The following is an 11,088-nucleotide window of genomic DNA, read 5'->3' as shown; positions in this document are numbered from 1 at the left end:
GCTTCCTCTGTTCCTGTGGGGCTCACCTGCCATTCTGAAGCTGGGAGCAGAGCTCCTGCTTGGGGAATCTCATATCGGTCATCAGGATGATGGGCCCATCCCATCGTAGCTGATCAATGCCTCAATGCTGGGGATGTTGGCCTGGTTGGAGACTCTGGTGTTGGTGCATATTTCTTCTCAGTGGATTTGCAGGAACTTGCACAGGCAGCATGGGTGGTTCTGCTCCAGCACCATGAGGTGTCTGCTGTAGATGGTCCATGGCTCAGAGTTAGAGGAGGACGGGAACCACCACAGCTCTGTATACCATGAGCTTGGTGTTGGATCTGGTGACAGTACTCTACCCAAGCCAAAACCCATCAGTGGTTGGTTCCACAGATGTACAACAATTATATTTAAAGGGAGAAAGATTTCCATTCTTCTTTACGTAAAAAAAGTACATTCTGACCTTACCCTTGAAAAATCTAGCCCAAATTTTAAGATAATACCCCTTGTTCTAGACATCTCCAAAAAATGAATTTCAACTGCTTTCTTGTCCAATGGTGAAGACTGTTAATGAATCTTTAGCTGTCTGTGGTTTGTTTTGATTCATCTGTAGAATACTTCTCGTTCCATTGCTTTATGTTTATCATCATGAGGCACTTACCACCATAAATATTTTGTTCATACCATTACTTTCAAAAACTTTGTTTACAGAAGTGTGCTTTAAGAGGATACTGCTTCCAGTGTCCTGTAAGAGAATTCTGTGGTTAGCATGCCTTGGGCTGTTTGTCCCTTCGAGGGTGTTATACTCTTGGTTCTCTAGGGCATTAGTGCCCGAGAGATTGCTTTGTCTTACTAGGCTGCTACTGTTCTGAGTCCCTAACTTCCCAAATCCATCCTTATTGTAGAGTAAAATTTTCTCACTCTCTTCAATAGTGTGAAACTCTTTATTTACACTGGGTCCTACGTGTTATTTGATGCAGCTTGTGCACCATATCCCTTCTGCTCCATTACATGCTTCCCCCTAGATTCTGTTTGTTCTCTTCTGAAGTCAGAGTACCATCATCATTTATATCATCTTCATTGGTGCATGTACATATCATTGTACCTTGGCAAGTTAAGATGCCACAAACGTGCACAAATGATATTGGTCCTGCTTCTTTGACAAAAAGTTATAAATTGAATTCTGAACAAAAGTCATATCAGACTCAAAATGTTAACTGACAGATGCCGCCAGATTTAACAAGTTTCTCTCCGGTTTTCCATTTTTATTTCAAGAGCTATTAAATGCTTGATTTGCGCTGGGAATATAATGACTATGCTTTTCACAAACCACATTAATGTAAATCTCAGTCCAGAGAGAGCTTACTGTGTAATTCAATTAAGATTGCCATCATTACAGAGTGATCAACTTGCTATCCAGAACTAAAATTCAAACTTAAGTGCTGGACAGTATAATACTGGCTCATATGTCAACCAGATCTCATTGAAAGCCAGAATATGCTCTAGGAGCTAAAAGGCATGCTTCTATTCCTATGTATGTAAAAAAAGGTTGAAGATCTGATACATGGTTTTTATAGTTTATTTTCTACTTGTTCGCTCTGCACAAGATAACTTGACCACTTCGACAATTCCGTTAAGATTAACACCAGGCAAAATGAAAAGCACCAAATCTGGTCATGCATCCCAAACAGTCAATGCTGGTGTTTATGCTCCTGAGAGTCTTCTCCTACACTAATTAGGAAGGCAAATGCAAATAAAAGCAGGGATGTACTTCTGAGGTTCTATAAGGCTCAGGTCAGATCAATTCCTGTATGGTTTGGAGTATCGTGCACAGTTTTGGGCCCCATATCTCAGGATAGATGTATCGGCCTTGAAGCACGTTTAGAGGAGATTCACGAGAATGGTCCCAGGAATGAAAGGCTGAACGTATGAGGAACGTTTGAGGAGTCTGGCTCAATACTCAATGGGGTTTAGAAGGATGAGGGGGGATCAAATTGAAATTTACAGAATATTGAATGGAGTGGACAGAGTAGATGTTGTCCAATGGTAGGACAGACTAGGACCCAAGTGCACAACCTCAGAGTAAAGAGAAGACATTTTAGAATGGAGATAAGGGGAAATGTCTTCAGCTAGAGAGTGGTGAATCTATGGAATTCATTGCCACAGAAGGCTGTGGAGACCAAGCCATTGAGTATATTTAAGACTAAGATGGATAGCTTCTTGACTATTAAGGGGATCAAGGGTTATGGGGAGAATGCGGGAGAATAGAAAGTTATCAGCCATGATTGAATGGTGGAGTAGACTCAATGGGCTGAATGGTCTAATTTCTGCTCCTATGTCTTATGGTCTTGTCAGCTGACCATATCAGCACCTAAATTACTTGAAACAGTAACTCTGTTTCTCTTTCCACAATTGCAGCCAGATCTGCTGAGTTTCACCAGTTTATCTCGCTTCCTCTGAAATACGTCTAATGCTTCTATTACACCATCTTATAGAAAGTTCCACATCCATATACTAAACATCCTCTGGGTAATGACATTCACTCCAAATTCCCAATTAGATTTCCTAGTGACTACTTTATAGTTATGGTCCCTTGTTTTGACCTTCAACTACAACTGAAAACATCTCAAGTGGAGGAATAAGAATGTGGTATTCACTGCCTTGGGCAAGCACAACTGTGAATGTCTGCAGCAACTGAAATTTCAACCTAGCTCTGGTAGCTCCATATTTTGCTTTATCTAAATTGAGCATTATCTAACACACCTATAAAAGGGCTATAACAAACCGTTTTAGTTACACAGTACAGTAATTTACACTATTCTCTGTCATAAATATTCTCCCATCCCCGCTTGTTATACCCTTTTATAACAGTTTGTGACTGTCGATGTCAGTGCTGCATCATTTTATACATCATTATCCTATCTACATATGTATTCTCACTTTACTGCAACTAGCACCTGACTTGCCTTAAATCAAGCTCACTGGGCCCAATACCTTTTAAATTTGTACAGAGAAATGTGCGGAAAAGTTTGAAAAAATGTTTTTGTGTTGTAAGTGATGCTGTGACTAAACATTTCTTTCAAGAACCTTAACAGTTACCGCTGGAGTCATGGGAAGGATGGTGAGTATTTATTTTTTCCTTTCAGTTGCTTTTTTTATCCACTTTGAATTTATTTTTCTAACTTTTCTGTTTAAGTTCCACAACACCTCACATGTTCTTTTTCAGCAAGTATGTAACTAGTTAATTCCAAGATGTCCAGCTTATTTTGTTGTTCAACAGATGGTGCACATCCTATTTGACCTCAGCTTGATTTCTAGGCCACTTACTGCTCTCTCACTGGGAACAAGCAACCAGAATTTGTTTGGTAGCTTCACTTTATAACACAAACAGAGAAAATAAAGCATCCACATCAAAGTCATCTACTAGTCTATGGCTCAAGGATGGTGTAGTGTAGTGTCATGACACTGGACTAGTAAGTCAATGTTCAGTGGACATCGTCTTAAATCCCATAATGGCTGGTAGTGAAATTTGAATTCAATAAAATCTGAATCAAAGAGCGGACCTAATTGTTATCATATAGCCACTGGCAATTGTTGCAGAAAACTGCCTGGTTCCCTAAAGTCCTGTAGAGAGGAAATCTGCTACTCTTAATTATTCTGGCCTATATATGACTCCAGAGTCACCAGCAATGTGGTTGATATTAAATACCTTGAAAGCAATTAGAGATGGTAGCCAGTGCACCCTCATCCCATGAACAAATAAAAACACGTTCCTTAATTGAGAACAGTATTTGTTTAAAAGATTGATCATTTTAGTGGTGGCTGGTTGTGTAGAAAGCACAGTGACCTCTCTCTTTGGTCCAGTTTTATTAGTTTTAGACCAAATCTGAAATAGTTAGATATTGAGAAGGTCAAGTTGGATGATGTGCATCAGCTTACACATGAAATCATACTGAAGAACATGTCTTTTAGCCATTTCCACTCATTAAAAGTTGGACAGAAGGAACTGGCCACTTGGTTCAGGCACTCAGTTCTCAAAAACCAGAGACACGGAGTGGAAATATTTAGATTGAAGCTAAGCCCTGTGCAAAGACTTAATAAACAGTGTTGTGCATCTCTGCTCAAACATCATCCATTTTAAAGAACTGCTTTTGCAGATGGCACAAAGATTCAAGGAGGCCATTTTTCAGCTTGACATTTCCTCTAGGCTGGAAAGTCAGACCATACAGTCAGGGAGTGAGCAATGTATGGAAAAAGGGAGCCGAGGGGGACCACTTCTGTGGCCGGAGGATTTCTCGCTCTCTCATGGATACATCGGAATGAGGTTCAGATGGGAGCTTGGGAAGCCTCAGCTCTTATCTGACAACCTCAGGAACAGAAACATTTGCTAGAAGTTTGCTGCATGCTTTGGCATGTTTTTGCATTTATATTTAAATAATGCTGAGAGCTGTGTTCTTCAAGAACATCAGTGAGCAGTATTGAATGCCTGGCAGAAGAACTCAAGGTTGCAAATTGAGAAGATGGCATTCCAACAGCTCAAGGCTGACAAAGGTAAATCTGGAGGGCATGTGGTTGGAACAGAAAACCAAAGAGACCTGATCATGTGCTGACCATGTTGACATGCAGCCATGAGGCTCATCTACGGTCCAAAGTGAATTCGACAGCATCCCCCTCGTTGATGGTACAGTGCTGCTCTTCTTAACGATGACAATGTCATCTGTCAATGAAATAAAAGGATCTTTATATGGTGTTCTAAAGTTATGTTTCTCAGATGTCATGAGATGTCATCACAATCCTACAATTGCTTCATGATATGACTACCATTGTCTAAGCAGGAAAACATACCTGAAACAGACACTTTTAAAATCTGGACTGAGATCAAACAAGCCTGTGTGATGGCCGTTATTCTCATTTCTTTTTAATTGTCCAATCAATCTGTCCAGTGATGCTACCATTAACTATCTACCTTAACTATCTACCATCAAGGCGGCTCGGTGGCACAGTGGTTAGCACTACTGCCTCACAGCGCCAGGGTCCCACGTTCGATTCCAGCCTCGGGTGGGTGACTGTCCATGTGGAGTTTGTACATTCTCCCTGTGTCTGCGTGGGTTTCCTCCGGGTGCTCAGGTTTCCTCCCACAGTCCAAAGATACTCAGGTCAGATGAATTGGCCATGTTAAATTGTCCATAGTGTTAGTCAGAGGGAAATGGGTCTGGGTGGATTACTCTTCGGAGGGTTGGTGTGGACTGGATGGGCTGAAGGGCCTGTTTCCACACTGTAGGAAATTTAATCTAATCAATAGTGGATCAGTTGTAGAGTCATATCATTGTGCCCCCATTCACAGCTGAAATGGAGGCAACTGTGATATCCCAGTGACTGTAATGATTCTGATGGGTGTCCATGAGGGCTTCAGGCTTTAACAGTACTGGAGAGTCAAGTGTATGGGCACCCTCCTTAGTTTGACCTGCTGGAGCCAAATACATCACTGACAGAGGGGAAGTGGAAAGGCAGGGAACCTCTGGAATGCAACAAGATAAGTTCTCAAGTGTGCCAGGCTGGTGCTTCTCCTCCCCGGGGGGTATCAAATGGTACTTTCCTGATCCTTCAAGAGAAAGTGTACCATGAGGGAGGTCTAGATGTCTTGACTATCTCCATCCATGACTCCAACAATGGAATGCAAGTCTGAGTACATATCTACCAATCACTATGTTGTCCATTTGGACTAACCTTTCTATGGAGAACTTGCATGTCAGAGCAATGACAGGAGACAGAACTTGGACCACCTCCTCCATCCTTCACTTTAATCGAGTGAGCATCTTTGGCATAAGTGATTAGTATTCCCTGCCTCTTTCTACAGAGCCAAAATCTTATTTATCGCATAGACGAGGCTGGGATTTTTACTCCAGTAATCCTCTAGGTGACAGAGGTCTCAGTGTTGCATTTTCTTCCAAGTCCAAACCAGGGGAATATTGACAGCCTAGCACCCATTCAGTGTACATACTCCAATTGGTGCAGAGACTTGCACATGATCATACTATGTGACACCCTTCTGCACGGACACTGACACTCACAGACTGAGATCTGTTTGCAGTGAGTAGACGGTGTCACGTCCCCTTGTGCATTACAGGAAACCATTCATCGTCTTCCTGCACTGAATCCAAGTTCTTTTATAAGGCACATGGGTTCTGTCCTGGGGTTCTGATGGTCTTGAGTATCTTCTGCTTCCAATTCCAAGGTAGAACACGTCCTCCCACTTCCTTGGAATGCCAGGAGCAGAACCTGTAGCGAGGCCTTACTAACCCACGGGGTCAGTTTCAGTTTGGTCCACAGACATTTCCAGGGGTTTGGGAACAACCAATTCCAGCTGAAGGTTTTCTCCTGGCTTGGAGTGAATGAATGGCCACCCATATGTCCCTCAGCATAGCGCCTGTTCTTTGACCCAAGAGTGTCCCAGGGTGAGGATGATAAGATCAGCCGTTCTATTTGCACAGAAAAGCCCAGGGGTCCATAATGAAGTGAGAATCAGGTGATAACATGGGGAAACCAGGTCCAACTATCAGTTTCCAAGCCCACCTCGGGACTTGGACTCCACAGTGGGAGATTCTGTTCAATGTGACTGCAGCCCCCTCACCACCTCTCCCCTACCAACACTGCGAAAATGAGTTACCACCCACTTTTTGAACCATACTGGGCTTCAGCCCTTCCTGCAGCAGAGGAGGACAGTATAGTTGGGAAAGAAAACATTTTTTTTTAATTAAGAATGCGCAGCTCCATATGTTTACACAGATCTGTGAATTTGGTGCTTTTTTTTTCTTCGCAACAGTATCGTTTCTTAGCATTTTCTGGATGTTAGACTGTAAACCATGGCACTGGTATTAATCTCTCTCTATCCCTCACTCACTCACTCACTCTCACGCATCCTGAGCCCCAAAGAGTTTTCAGCAAGGGGCCCTTTGCTCTGTTAACTCAGTAGCACACCCCCGTTTTATCTCTCTGCTTCTCCCCGTGCTTCCTGGCGCCGATAGCGACACAAACATATTTCAGCGAGGAGCTGGGGAGAGCGAGGATTGTGTTTGACCGATAGTAACCTCGAGATATCAATCAGCTGTATAAGAGCTACTGGAGGTTAAAAAAAAACCTTCTCATACTTCCAACACACAGAGGGACAACACAGAGAGCACAACCTGGAACATTTTGCATGCTTTCTGCTCTTTCACGAAAACTTGAGTCCTTTCACTGACAACCGACTGTCTTAACAAAAGCAGGTAAGAGAGCAACATTTTAAAAATATATTTACAGTTTGCAGACAAGTTTCCCGTTGGGTTGAAGTGCACGCGGAGCTTTATCTTTTGTGTCTTAACATGTTGTGCAGGGGACATGGACACAATTGTATGTTCCCTTCAGGACTAAAATGCGGATTTTAGTCTCTCTTTTACATTGTGTAGCTCTTTTTTAAAAACACATGGAAATGTCTTTAGAGCGCTGTTTCATTTTCACATATTGATTTTCTCGCCCTCTCGCCTTTCTTTTAATCTTTTCCTTGCGGGATATCTTAGTCGCGGGATACATTTCCTACAGATAGAAAAAAGTGTCTTGTTTTCAATTGGGATGGAATAGACCATTAGGAAGTGAGTGATGGTCCTGAGAACAGGCAACTTATTTACTCCTTTAATATGAAGCGATTCCGGACCGGACTGAGTAGATGTTACTTTCATTGCTATTGTGTGTTCTCTTGTTTCGGAGTTGAAGAGAGGGGCAGTGTAATTACGGGACTAAAACTCAGGCGAAGTGTACGGAAGTGTAAAGTAATGATGGGGCTATATAATAAGAATACAAATATGTTAAACTTATGATCTTTTACGTCCTATGTAGAGAGAATAAAACGGATCCCGCTGAGACTGTAGAAAGTAATTGGACTCATATTAGCCCATTTTATCCAGTGTCCTTTGTCCCCTTTTGTGTTAGTGTATGTGTGCTGCACAAATGTAACAAGGTGTGGGATTAGGGCAGAGGGTTGGAGAGCTGCACTTCAGAGTGTGTGTGTGTCAATCATGGATTTCCATCAGCCCATTCTTTATTGAACAAAATCAATCTGCTGTGATTTAATAATTGAATTCTTTGCGGGTTTTGTCACTTTTTATAGGCCCATCCATGACGAGAAACCAAGTTACTAATTCTTTCTTTATATGGGGTCTTTTCTCTGACTGTCTTGTCAAGGTACATAGAGGGCGACAAAGAGGAGGAGAGGAAAAGTTGCAGTTGCAGGTGACAGTGAAGCAGTGGGAGTACTGAAAGGTAAACCCCCATTGTATTAGGTGCCTTCACACACTTTAGCTTTACATCTTGGGTGTGTATCATTTTGTCATTTAATATGAGAAAATTCCCTTGTGGTAGAGAATTTATCTTTTAAAAAGGACATTGTGAAATCACAAAAAGCTGCAACTTAGAAAAGTTGTATTAAAAACTGACTCCACCATTTGAACTGTAAAAATGGAAATGAAAATTGGACATTCTAAGTACAACCTCGGAAAGTTGTATGATTCTGTTTTAAGAATAATAAAAGCATTTCATTTTTAAATATACATTATAAAAAGAAAGCCTTCATTCGTGTGGTGTATTTCTCAATCTCAGAATGTCACAAAGTGCTTTCAAGTAAATGAATCTTTTGGAATGTAGGAAATTAATTTACAATCCAGATTGTAGTGAGTATTACAATAATTTTTGGCCATGCTCCTCTTTTTAATAATGCCACAAAATCTTATACGTTCTTCCGAGAGAACAGAGGCAGCATCAATTTAGCATCTCATACAAAGTATGGATTAGATGGGTTCCTGAGTAATATATATTAAATTTGTATTTATAAAATACAACAAGTCATACGCTGCCAAGGAGGCTACTGAGTCCTTTGTGTCTGTGCTGGCTGTTTGAAAGAGCTAGCCAATTCTTTCCCAATAGCGCTGCAAATCTTTCCAAGAAATTATCCAACTTTCTTTTGAAAGTTGTGTTGAATCTGCTTTCATGACATTGCAAATTGTAAAACAGAATAGGGGTAGGGTTCAGGATGGAGATGGGGGTAGATATACTGTATGTTAGCACTTAGTCGGCAATAAAAGATTCCATCAGATTAGTAAAGCACATGACTCAGTTTCTGTGAATACCGTATATGGTTTTCACTATAGTTGACGATGTTAAATTGTATACAATGGAAATCCAAGTAAGAGTAAGGGAACCTCAAACCCAATAAGGCTGCTGGTCTTTCTTTTTTATTCATTTACGGGATGAGAGTGTCAGTGGCTACATGGCATTTATTGCCCATCCCTAATTGCCCGCATGACAATTAACAGTCAACCACATCGCTGTGGGTCTGGAATCACATGCAGACCTGACAGGTAAGGATGGCAGTTTGAATCAGATGGGTTTTTCTGACAATTTTCAGGGGTCGTTATTAAACTCTTAATTCCAGATTTTTTTATTGAATTCAAATTCCACTGTCTGCCACGAAGCGATTCGAACTGCTGTCCCCAGAACATGATCTGATCTCTGGATTAACAGTCCAGCGATAATATCACGAGGGCTCTGAGGACCTTTATCCCAGGAGGGGTTTAAAGAAATCAATTAAGGAGGTCCCCTTAACTTGAATATTTAACACCTCACTGAAACATAGATTGCCCCCATGGCTTGGAGGAAGCCTAAAGTAGTGCCAAAAAAGTGAAAACAGCAACAAGTCAGAAGTTGGAAATTAGAGGCACATTAGCTCAACTTCAGTTATTAGAAAGTTCCTTGGGATGGTGACTAGTGATATCCTCTCTGATAATCTGGACAGAATTGGTGTCCAAGACTCATAACCTGTTTCCCAGAAAAGAGTTCATATTGCACCAATTGGATTTAATTTTTTTGACAGGTTTGTCAAAATAGTGGACGAGGCTATCCATTTCATCAAGGTTCTATATCTGGCCTTCTAGAAATATAATTTCACAAGGAAGAGTCTAGTTTCATAGGAAAATAGATTTTTGATTCGATTGGGAATTGGTTGTATTCCAGATAATACAGAGTTATTTGTAATACAACTGGCTCTACATGGAAAACAGTTAATAGTTGAGCCCAACAGGTTTGTTGCTGTTCCCAAGAGTTAAAATGAACAAGCTGAAGATATTGTGGGACATATTGATTGGTGTTAGTTTGAGGCCTTTAGAGGAGGAGAAAGATTTGATCTCGACACAATGGGTAAATTTCATAATTTAACAACAGCACTCATTTATAAAACATTTCAGGATGTTTTAAAGCAACATTATCAAACAAAATTTTATATGAGACACTTAAGGAGTTATATTAGGACATGTAAGCAAAGGGTTGATCCATGGGGGATGTTTTAAGGAATATATTAAGGAGAAGAGTTCCAAAGTGGCAGTTGTCAGCACAGCAGTTAGTGGTTGAACAGTGAAATCAAGCATGTGAATAGGACCAGAATTAGAGGAGAACAATGAATTTAGAATACTTATGGGCTAGAGTAGTACACAGTGATAAATGATACTCATAAATTCGAGGATCATGACACAGATGTGAGTCTTTGCAAAAATCTACTCAGCTCTTCTTTGGATCTTGTCCTATCTGTGTATCAAGTTTCAATTAAATCTGTACATTAATTGCAGATAAACAGCCTACTTTAATTACCCCAACCTCTTTGTATCAAACAGAAAGCCTCATTGTGAGTATGGTGAACCGTTTTTGTCCTCGTGTCAAATATTGAGGCCTTGAAAAACTTTTTGATGGTTCAGTTTTACATTGATACCAATGTTAAAAACCCTTATGTATCACAAGCTTAGAAACCATTTTTAGTGCAAGAGGAAAGGTAGACTTTATTTGAAAGCATTTAAAATGGTGAAGCGACCATGTCTCTGTGGGCAGACAATTTAAATGAGATAGTTTACGGAAAACGAGGAGTCATGCATATAGAGTGCGTAAGCATTCATCTTGGTAAAATGCCAGCAGAGTTTTGTTTACACAGAAGGTTATCGACATTGGGAAGAAGCTATTGGATTGTGCGGCAAATGTGGATTGACTGTAACAGTTTTTTAAAAATTGGATGATTTCCTTATTGTAGCTATT

At 40.7% G+C, this 11,088-nt stretch overlaps 1 protein-coding gene across 2 annotated transcripts in view; it reads left to right on the top strand.

Annotated features, from left to right (window-relative positions):
* Positions 1–7,094: 7,094 nt before the first annotated feature.
* The window catches only part of LOC122562589 (phospholipid-transporting ATPase ABCA1-like), a 146,815-nt gene continuing 142,821 nt past the window's right edge, over positions 7,095–11,088 (top strand). The window contains exons 1-2 of one of the 2 annotated variants that reach the window (XM_087996335.1): positions 7,146–7,247; positions 8,200–8,277. The gene's annotated coding sequence lies outside the window, so the exon portion shown is untranslated. Of the gene's footprint in view, positions 7,248–8,199; positions 8,278–11,088 lie in introns of both variants that reach the window. The other variant, XM_087996332.1, reaches the window with a different exon arrangement.

The sequence above is a fragment of the Chiloscyllium plagiosum genome, unplaced genomic scaffold, assembly GCF_037043375.1.
Source record: "Chiloscyllium plagiosum isolate Xiang-an unplaced genomic scaffold, Cpla_swu_hap1 HiC_scaffold_2, whole genome shotgun sequence".
Classification (NCBI taxonomy): domain Eukaryota; kingdom Metazoa; phylum Chordata; class Chondrichthyes; order Orectolobiformes; family Hemiscylliidae; genus Chiloscyllium; species Chiloscyllium plagiosum.
Note: the sequence above shows the minus strand (reverse complement) of the source record. Positions and strands in the feature narration are given on the sequence as shown.